Source organism: Abramis brama (genome assembly GCF_963993115.1).
Source record: "Abramis brama genome assembly, chromosome: 3".
NCBI classification, from domain to species: Eukaryota; Metazoa; Chordata; class Actinopteri; order Cypriniformes; family Leuciscidae; genus Abramis; species Abramis brama.
The window spans coordinates 45,852,514-45,864,267 of record NC_139965.1 but is presented as its reverse complement, the minus strand read 5'-3'; positions in this window follow the sequence as shown (position 1 = coordinate 45,864,267).

The window sequence follows — 11,754 nt, the reverse complement described above, 5'->3', positions numbered from 1 at the left end:
CCTTTTGACCTCCTGAACATGTTTCTGGCCAAAGAGTTCTCAATGTTGGGTTTTCTATACATACTCATAGATTCCTTCTGAGGCTTCATAAGCCATATAGACTCATTCTGATGCTTCATAAGCCATATAGATGTCCATATCTGACCTTTTGAACTTATTTGTGGTCAAAGTGTCCTAACATTTTTTTCAAACTATAGAAAGTTATAGACTCCTTTTGATGATAAATCAGCTATACAGAGGTCCCCTTTTGACCTCCAGAACATATTTCTGGCCAAAGAGTCCTCGATCTTGGGCTTTCTATGCATACTCATAGACTCCTTATGCTTCATAAGCCATATAGATGTCCATATCTGACCTGTTGAACTTATTTGTGGTCAAAGTGTCCTAAAATTTTTCAAACTACATAAAGTTATAGACTCCTTTTGATGATAAATCAGCTATACAGAGGGCCCCTTTTGACCTAGTGAACATATTTCTGGCTAAAGAGTCCTCGATCTTGGGCTTTCTATACATACTCATATACTCCTTCTGATGCTTCATAAGCCATATAGATGTCCATATCTGACCTTTTGAACTTATTTGTGGTCAAAGTGTCCTAAAAAAAATTCAAACTATATAAAGTTATAGACTCCTTTTGATGATAAATCAGCTATACAGAGGGCCCCTTTTGACCTCCAGAACATATTTCTGGCCAAAGAGTCCTCGATCTTGGGCTTTCTATACATACTAATAGACTCCTTCTGATGCTTCATAAGCCATAGAGATGTCCATATCTGACCTTTTGAACTTATTTGTGGTCAGTGTCCTAAAAAAATTTCAAACTATATAAAGTTATAGACTCCTTCTGATGCTTCATAAGCCATATAGATGTCCATATCTGAACTTTTGAACTTATTTGTGGTCAAAGTGTCCTAACATTTTTTCAAACTATATAAAGTTATAGACTCCTTTTGATGATAAATCAGCTATACAGAGGGCCCCTTTTGACCTACTGAACATATTTCTGGCCAAAGAGTCCTCGATCTTGGGCTTTCTATACATACTCATAGACTCCTTCTGATGCTTCATAAGCCATATAGATGTCCATATCTGACCTTTTCAACTTATTTGTGGTCAAAGTGTCCTAAAAAAATTTCAAACTATATAAAGTTATAGACTCCTTCTGATGCTTCATAAGCCATATAGATGTCCATATCTGACCTTTTGAACTTATTTGTGGTCAAAATGTCCTAAAATTTTTTCAAACCAAATAAAGTTATATACTACTTTTGATGATAAATCAGCTATAAAGAGGTCCCCTTTTGACCTCCTGAACATGTTTCTGGCCAAAGAGTCCTCAATCTTGGGCTTTCTATACATACTCATAGATTCCTTCTGATGCTTCATAAGCCATATAGATGTCCATATCTGACCTTTTAAATTTATTTGTGGTCAAAGTATCCTCAAAAGTTTTCAAACTATAGAAAGTTTTAGACTCCTTTTGATGATAAATCAGCTAAAAAGAGGTCCCCTTTTGACCTCCTGAACATGTTTCTGGCCAAAGAGTCCTCAATCTTGGGCTTTCTATACATACTCATAGATTCCTTCTGATGCTTCATAAGCCATATAGATGTCCATATCTGACCTTTTGAACTTATTTGTGGTCAAAGTGTCCTAAAAATTTTTCAAACCAAATAAATTTGTAGACTCCTTTTGATGATAAATCAGCTATAAAGAGTTCCCCTTTTGACCTCCTGAACATGTTTCTGGCCAAAGAGTTCTCAATGTTGGGTTTTCTATACATACTCATAGATTTCTTCTGAGGCTTCATAAGCCATATAGACTCCTTCTGATGCTTCATAAGCCATATAGATGTCCATATCTGACCTTTTGAACTTATTTGTGGTCAAAGTGTCCTAACAATTTTTTCAAACTATAGAAAGTTATAGACTCCTTTTGATGATAAATCAGCTATACAGAGGTCCCCTTTTGACCTCCAGAACATATTTCTGGCCAAAGAGTCCTCGATCTTGGGCTTTCTATGCATACTCATAGACTCCTTATGCTTCATAAGCCATATAGATGTCCATATCTGACCTGTTGAACTTATTTGTGGTCAAAGTGTCCTAAAATTTTTCAAACTACATAAAGTTATAGACTCCTTTTGATGATAAATCAGCTATACAGAGGGCCCCTTTTGACCTAGTGAACATATTTCTGGCCAAAGAGTCCTCGATCTTGGGCTTTCTATACATACTCATATACTCCTTCTGATGCTTCATAAGCCATATAGATGTCCATATCTGACCTTTTGAACTTATTTGTGGTCAAAGTGTCCTAAAAAAAATTCAAACTATATAAAGTTATAGACTCCTTTTGATGATAAATCAGCTATACAGAGGGCCCCTTTTGACCTCCAGAACATATTTCTGGCCAAAGAGTCCTCGATCTTGGGCTTTCTATACATACTCATAGACTCCTTCTGGTGCTTCATAAGCCATATAGATTTCCATATCTGACATTTTGAACTTATTTGTAGTCAAAGTGTCCTAAAAAAAATTCAAACTATATAAAGTTATAGACTCCTTTTGATGATAAATCAGCTATAAAGAGGTCCCCTTTTGACCTCCTGAACATGTTTCTGGCCAAAGAGTCCTCAATCTTGGGCTTTCTATACATACTCATAGATTCCTTCTGATGCTTCATAAGCCATATAGATGTCCATATCTGACCTTTTGAACTTATTTGTGGTCAAAGTGTCCTAAAATTTTTTCAAACCAAATAAATTTGTAGACTCCTTTTGATGATAAATCAGCTATAAAGAGTTCCCCTTTTGACCTCCTGAACATGTTTCTGGCCAAAGAGTTCTCAATGTTGGGTTTTCTATACATACTCATAGATTCCTTCTGAGGCTTCATAAGCCATATAGACTCCTTCTGATGCTTCATAAGCCATATAGATGTCCATATCTGACCTTTTGAACTTATTTGTGGTCAAAGTGTCCTAATATTTTTTTCAAACTATAGAAAGTTATAGACTCCTTTTGATGATGAATCAGCTATACAGAGGTCCCCTTTTGACCTCCAGAACATATTTCTGGCCAAAGAGTCCTCGATCTTGGGCTTTCTATGCATACTCATAGACTCCTTATGCTTCATAAGCCATATAGATGTCCATATCTGACCTGTTGAACTAATTTGTGGTCAAAGTGTCCTAACATTTTTTCAAACTATAGAAAGTTATAGACTCCTTTTTATGATAAATCAGCTATACAGAGGGCCCCTTTTGACCTCCTGAACATATTTCTGGCCAAAGAGTCCTCGATCTTATGCTTTCTATACATACTCTTAGACTCCTTCTGATGCTTCATAAGCCATATAGATGTCCATATCTGACCTTTTGAACTTATTTGTGGTCAAAGTGTCCTAAAAAATTTTCAAACCAAATAAATTTGTAGACTCCTTTTTATGATAAATCAGCTTTAAAGTGGTCCCCTTTTGACCTCCTGAACATGTTTCTGGCCAACGAGTCCTCAATCTTGGGCTTTCTATACATACTCATAGATTACTTCTGATGCTTCATAAGCCATATAGATGTCCATATCTGACCTTTTGAACTTATTTGTGGTCAAAGTGTCCTCAAAATTCTTCAAACTATAGAAAGTTATAGACTCCTTTTTCTGATAAATCAGCTATACAGAGGTCCCCTTTTGACCTCCTGAACATATTTCTGGCAAAAGAGTCCTCGATCTTGGGCTTTCTATACATACTCATAGACTCCTTCTGATGCTTCATAAGCCATATAGATGTCCATATCTGACCTTTTGAACTTATTTGTGGTCAAAGTGTCCTCAAAAATTTTCAAACCAAATAAATTTGTAGACTCCTTTTGATGATAAATCAGCTATAAAGAGTTCCCCTTTTGACCTCCTGAACATGTTTCTGGCCAAAGAGTTCTCAATGTTGGGTTTTCTATACATACTCATAGATTCCTTCTGAGGCTTCATAAGCCATATAGACTCCTTCTGATGCTTCATAAGCCATATAGATGTCCATATCTGACCTTTTGAACTTATTTGTGGTCAAAGTGTCCTAACATTTTTTTCAAACTATAGAAAGTTATAGACTCCTTTTGATGATAAATCAGCTATACAGAGGTCCCCTTTTGACCTCCAGAACATATTTCTGGCCAAAGAGTCCTCGATCTTGGGCTTTCTATACATACTCATAGACTCCTTCTGATGCTTCATAAGCCATATAGATGTCCATATCTGACCTTTTGAACTTATTTGTGGTCAAAGTGTCCTAACATTTTTTCAAACTATAGAAAGTTATAGACTCCTTTTGATGATAAATCAGCTATACAGAGGTCCCCTTTTGACCTCCAGAACATATTTCTGGCCAAAGAGTCCTCGATCTTGGGCTTTCTATACATACTCATAGACTCCTTCTGATGCTTCATAAGCCATAGAGGTGTCCATATCTGACCTTTTGAACTTATTTGTGGTCAGTGTCCTAAAAAAATTTCAAACTATATAAAGTTATAGACTCCTTCTGATGCTTCATAAGCCATATAGATGTCCATATCTGAACTTTTGAACTTATTTGTGGTCAAAGTGTCCTAACATTTTTTCAAACTATATAAAGTTATAGACTCCTTTTGATGATAAATCAGCTATACAGAGGGCCCCTTTTGACCTACTGAACATATTTCTGGCCAAAGAGTCCTCAATCTTGGGCTTTCTATACATACTCATAGATTCCTTCTGATGCTTCATAAGCCATATAGATGTCCATATCTGACCTTTTGAACTTATTTGTGGTCAAAGTGTCCTAAAAAATATTCAAACTATATAAAGTTATAGACTCCTTTTGATGATAAATCAGCTATACAGAGCTATGCCCAGCTATACCCTTTGACCTCCTGAACATATTTCTGGCCAAAGAGTCCTCGATCTTGGGCTTTCTATACATACTCATAGACTCCTTCTGATGCTTCATAAGCCATATAGATGTCCATATCTGACCTTTTGAACTTATTTGTGGTCAAAGTGTCCTAAAAAATATTCAAACTATATAAAGTTATAGACTCCTTTTGATGATAAGTCAGCTATTCAGAGGTCCCCTTTTGACCTCCTGAACATGTTTCTGGCCAAAGAGTCCTTAATATTGGGCTTTCTATACATACTCATAGATTCCTTCTGATGCTTCATAAGCCATATAGATGTCCATATCTGACCTTTTGAACTTATTTGTGGTCAAAGTGTCCTAACATTTTTTCAAACTATAGAAAGTTATAGACTCCTTTTGATGATAAATCAGCTATACAGAGGGCCCCTTTTGACCTCCAGAACATATTTCTGGCCAAAGAGTCCTCGATCTTGGGTTTTCTATACATACTCATAGACTCCTTCTGATGCTTCATAAGCCATATAGATTTCCATATCTGACATTTTGAACTTATTTGTGGTCAAAGTGTCCTAACATTTTTTCAAACTATAGAAAGTTATAGACTCCTTTTGATGATAAATCAGCTATACAGAGGGCCCCTTTTGACCTACTGAACATATTTCTGGCCAAAGAGTCCTCGATCTTGGGCTTTCTATACATACTCATAGACTCCTTCTGATGCTTCATAAGCCATATAGATGTCCATATCTGACCTTTTGAACTTATTTGTGGTCAAAGTGTCCTAAAAAAATTTCAAACTATATAAAGTTATAGACTCCTTCTGATGCTTCATAAGCCATACAGATGTCCATATCTGACCTTTTGAACTTATTTGTGGTCAAAATGTCCTAAAATTTTTTCAAACCAAATAAAGTTATATACTACTTTTGATGATAAATCAGCTATAAAGAGGTCCCCTTTTGACCTCCTGAACATGTTTCTGGCCAAAGAGTCCTCAATCTTGGGCTTTCTATACATACTCATAGATTCCTTCTGATGCTTCATAAGCCATATAGATGTCCATATCTGACCTTTTAAATTTATTTGTGGTCAAAGTATCCTCAAAAGTTTTCAAACTATAGAAAGTTTTAGACTCCTTTTGATGATAAATCAGCTAAAAAGAGGTCCCCTTTTGACCTCCTGAACATGTTTCTGGCCAAAGAGTCCTCAATCTTGGGCTTTCTATACATACTCATAGATTCCTTCTGATGCTTCATAAGCCATATAGATGTCCATATCTGACCTTTTGAACTTATTTGTGGTCAAAGTGTCCTAAAAATTTTTCAAACCAAATAAATTTGTAGACTCCTTTTGATGATAAATCAGCTATAAAGAGTTCCCCTTTTGACCTCCTGAACATGTTTCTGGCCAAAGAGTTCTCAATGTTGGGTTTTCTATACATACTCATAGATTTCTTCTGAGGCTTCATAAGCCATATAGACTCCTTCTGATGCTTCATAAGCCATATAGATGTCCATATCTGACCTTTTGAACTTATTTGTGGTCAAAGTGTCCTAACAATTTTTTCAAACTATAGAAAGTTATAGACTCCTTTTGATGATAAATCAGCTATACAGAGGTCCCCTTTTGACCTCCAGAACATATTTCTGGCCAAAGAGTCCTCGATCTTGGGCTTTCTATGCATACTCATAGACTCCTTATGCTTCATAAGCCATATAGATGTCCATATCTGACCTGTTGAACTTATTTGTGGTCAAAGTGTCCTAAAATTTTTCAAACTACATAAAGTTATAGACTCCTTTTGATGATAAATCAGCTATACAGAGGGCCCCTTTTGACCTAGTGAACATATTTCTGGCCAAAGAGTCCTCGATCTTGGGCTTTCTATACATACTCATATACTCCTTCTGATGCTTCATAAGCCATATAGATGTCCATATCTGACCTTTTGAACTTATTTGTGGTCAAAGTGTCCTAAAAAAAATTCAAACTATATAAAGTTATAGACTCCTTTTGATGATAAATCAGCTATACAGAGGGCCCCTTTTGACCTCCAGAACATATTTCTGGCCAAAGAGTCCTCGATCTTGGGCTTTCTATACATACTCATAGACTCCTTCTGGTGCTTCATAAGCCATATAGATTTCCATATCAAACATTTTGAACTTATTTGTAGTCAAAGTGTCCTAAAAAAAATTCAAACTATATAAAGTTATAGACTCCTTTTGATGATAAATCAGCTATAAAGAGGTCCCCTTTTGACCTCCTGAACATGTTTCTGGCCAAAGAGTCCTCAATCTTGGGCTTTCTATACATACTCATAGATTCCTTCTGATGCTTCATAAGCCATATAGATGTCCATATCTGACCTTTTGAACTTATTTGTGGTCAAAGTGTCCTAAAATTTTTTCAAACCAAATAAATTTGTAGACTCCTTTTGATGATAAATCAGCTATAAAGAGTTCCCCTTTTGACCTCCTGAACATGTTTCTGGCCAAAGAGTTCTCAATGTTGGGTTTTCTATACATACTCATAGATTCCTTCTGAGGCTTCATAAGCCATATAGACTCCTTCTGATGCTTCATAAGCCATATAGATGTCCATATCTGACCTTTTGAACTTATTTGTGGTCAAAGTGTCCTAATATTTTTTTCAAACTATAGAAAGTTATAGACTCCTTTTGATGATAAATCAGCTATACAGAGGTCCCCTTTTGACCTCCAGAACATATTTCTGGCCAAAGAGTCCTCGATCTTGGGCTTTCTATGCATACTCATAGACTCCTTATGCTTCATAAGCCATATAGATGTCCATATCTGACCTGTTGAACTAATTTGTGGTCAAAGTGTCCTAACATTTTTTCAAACTATAGAAAGTTATAGACTCCTTTTTATGATAAATCAGCTATACAGAGGGCCCCTTTTGACCTCCTGAACATATTTCTGGCCAAAGAGTCCTCGATCTTATGCTTTCTATACATACTCTTAGACTCCTTCTGATGCTTCATAAGCCATATAGATGTCCATATCTGACCTTTTGAACTTATTTGTGGTCAAAGTGTCCTAAAAAATTTTCAAGCCAAATAAATTTGTAGACTCCTTTTTATGATAAATCAGCTTTAAAGTGGTCCCCTTTTGACCTCCTGAACATGTTTCTGGCCAACGAGTCCTCAATCTTGGGCTTTCTATACATACTCATAGATTACTTCTGATGCTTCATAAGCCATATAGATGTCCATATCTGACCTTTTGAACTTATTTGTGGTCAAAGTGTCCTCAAAATTCTTCAAACTATAGAAAGTTATAGACTCCTTTTTATGATAAATCAGCTATACAGAGGTCCCCTTTTGACCTCCTGAACATATTTCTGGCAAAAGAGTCCTCGATCTTGGGCTTTCTATACATACTCATAGACTCCTTCTGATGCTTCATAAGCCATATAGATGTCCATATCTGACCTTTTGAACTTATTTGTGGTCAAAGTGTCCTCAAAAATTTTCAAACCAAATAAATTTGTAGACTCCTTTTGATGATAAATCAGCTATAAAGAGTTCCCCTTTTGACCTCCTGAACATGTTTCTGGCCAAAGAGTTCTCAATGTTGGGTTTTCTATACATACTCATAGATTCCTTCTGAGGCTTCATAAGCCATATAGACTCCTTCTGATGCTTCATAAGCCATATAGATGTCCATATCTGACCTTTTGAACTTATTTGTGGTCAAAGTGTCCTAACATTTTTTTCAAACTATAGAAAGTTATAGACTCCTTTTGATGATAAATCAGCTATACAGAGGTCCCCTTTTGACCTCCAGAACATATTTCTGGCCAAAGAGTCCTCGATCTTGGGCTTTCTATACATACTCATAGACTCCTTCTGATGCTTCATAAGCCATATAGATGTCCATATCTGACCTTTTGAACTTATTTGTGGTCAAAGTGTCCTAACATTTTTTCAAACTATAGAAAGTTATAGACTCCTTTTGATGATAAATCAGCTATACAGAGGTCCCCTTTTGACCTCCAGAACATATTTCTGGCCAAAGAGTCCTCGATCTTGGGCTTTCTATACATACTCATAGACTCCTTCTGATGCTTCATAAGCCATAGAGATGTCCATATCTGACCTTTTGAACTTATTTGTGGTCAGTGTTCTAAAAAAATTTCAAACTATATAAAGTTATAGACTCCTTCTGATGCTTCATAAGCCATATAGATGTCCATATCTGAACTTTTGAACTTATTTGTGGTCAAAGTGTCCTAACATTTTTTCAAACTATATAAAGTTATAGACTCCTTTTGATGATAAATCAGCTATACAGAGGGCCCCTTTTGACCTACTGAACATATTTCTGGCCAAAGAGTCCTCGATCTTGGGCTTTCTATACATACTCATAGACTCCTTCTGATGCTTCATAAGCCATATAGATGTCCATATCTGACCTTTTGAACTTATTTGTGGTCAAAGTGTCCTAAAAAAATTTCAAACTATATAAAGTTATAGACTCCTTCTGATGCTTCATAAGCCATATAGATGTCCATATCTGACCTTTTGAACTTATTTGTGGTCCAAATGTCCTAAATTTTTTTCAAACCAAATAAAGTTATATACTACTTTTGATGATAAATCAGCTATAAAGAGGTCCCCTTTTGACCTCCTGAACATGTTTCTGGCCAAAGAGTCCTCAATCTTGGGCTTTCTATACATACTCATAGATTCCTTCTGATGCTTCATAAGCCATATAGATGTCCATATCTGACCTTTTAAATTTATTTGTGGTCAAAGTATCCTCAAAAGTTTTCAAACTATAGAAAGTTTTAGACTCCTTTTGATGATAAATCAGCTAAAAAGAGGTCCCCTTTTGACCTCCTGAACATGTTTCTGGCCAAAGAGTCCTCCATCTTCGGCTTTCTATACATACTCATAGATTCCTTCTGATGCTTCATAAGCCATATAGATGTCCATATCTGACCTTTTGAACTTATTTGTGGTCAAAGTGTCCTAACATTTTTTCAAACTTATAGAAAGTTATAGACTCCTTTTGATGATAAATCAGCTATACAGAGGGCCCCTTTTGACCTCCAGAACTTATTTCTGGCCGAAGAGTCCTCGATCTTGGGCTTTCTATACATACTCATAGACTCCTTCTGATGCTTCATAAGCAATATAGATGTCCATATCTGACCTTTTGAACTTATTTGTGGTCAAAGTGTCCTCAAAAGTTTTCAAACTATAGAAAGTTATAGACTCCTTTTGATGATAAATCAGCTATACAGAGCTATGCCCAGCTATACCCTTTGACCTCCTGAACATATTTCTGGCCAAAGAGTCCTCGATCTTGGGCTTTCTATACATACTCATAGACTCCTTCTGATGCTTCATAAGCCATATAGATGTCCATATCTGACCTTTTGAACTTATTTGTGGTCAAAGTGTCCTAAAAAATATTCAAACTATATAAAGTTATAGACTCCTTTTGATGATAAGTCAGCTATTCAGAGGTCCCCTTTTGACCTCCTGAACATGTTTCTGGCCAAAGAGTCCTCAATATTGGGCTTTCTATACATACTCATAGATTCCTTCTGATGCTTCATAAGCCATATAGATGTCCATATCTGACCTTTTGAACTTATTTGTGGTCAAAGTGTCCTAACATTTTTTCAAACTATAGAAAGTTATAGACTCCTTTTGATGATAAATCAGCTATACAGAGGGCCCCTTTTGACCTCCAGAACATATTTCTGGCCAAAGAGTCCTCGATCTTGGGTTTTCTATACATACTCATAGACTCCTTCTGATGCTTCATAAGCCATATAGATTTCCATATCTGACCTGTTGAACTTATTTGTGGTCAAAGTGTCCTAAAATTTTTCAAACTATATAAAGTTATAGACTCCTTTTAAAGATAAATCAGCTATACAGAGGTCCCCTTTTGACCTCCTGAACATGTTTCTGGCCAAAGAGTCCTCAATATTGGGCTTTCTATACATACTCATAGATTCCTTCTGATGCTTCATAAGCCATATAGATGTCCATATCTGACCTTTTGAACTTATTTGTGGTCAAAGTGTCCTAACATTTTTTCAAACTATATAAAGTTATAGACTCCTTTTGATGATAAATCAGCTATACAGAGGGCCCCTTTTGACCTACTGAACATATTTCTGGCCAAAGAGTCCTCGATCTTGGGCTTTCTATACATACTCATAGACTCCTTCTGATGCTTCATAAGCCATATAGATTTCCATATCTGACCTTTTGAACTTATTTGTGGTCAAAGTGTCCTCAAAAGTTTTCAAACTATAGAAAGGTATAGACTCCTTTTGATGATAAATCAGCTATACAGAGGTTCCCTTTTGACCTCCTGAACATATTTCTGGCCAAAGAGTCCTCGATCTTGGGCTTTCTATACATACTCATAGACTCCTTCTGATGCTTCATAAGCCATATAGATGTCCATATCTGACCTTTTGAACTTATTTGTGGTCAAAGTGTCCTAACATTTTTTCAAACTATATAAAGTTATAGACTCCTTTTGATGATAAATCAGCTATACAGAGGGCCCCTTTTGACCTCCTGAACATATTTCTGGCCAAAGAGTCCTCGATCTTGGGCTTTCTATACATACTCATAGACTCCTTCTGATGCTTCATAAGCCATATAGATTTCCATATCTGACCTTTTGAATTTATTTGTGGTCAAAGTGTCCTCAAAAGTTTTCAAACTATAGAAAGGTATAGACTCCTTTTGATGATAAGTCAGCTATACAGAGGTTCCCTTTTGACCTCCTGAACATATTTCTGGCCAAAGAGTCCTCGATCTTGGGCTTTCTATACATACTCATAGACTCCTTCTGATGCTTCATAA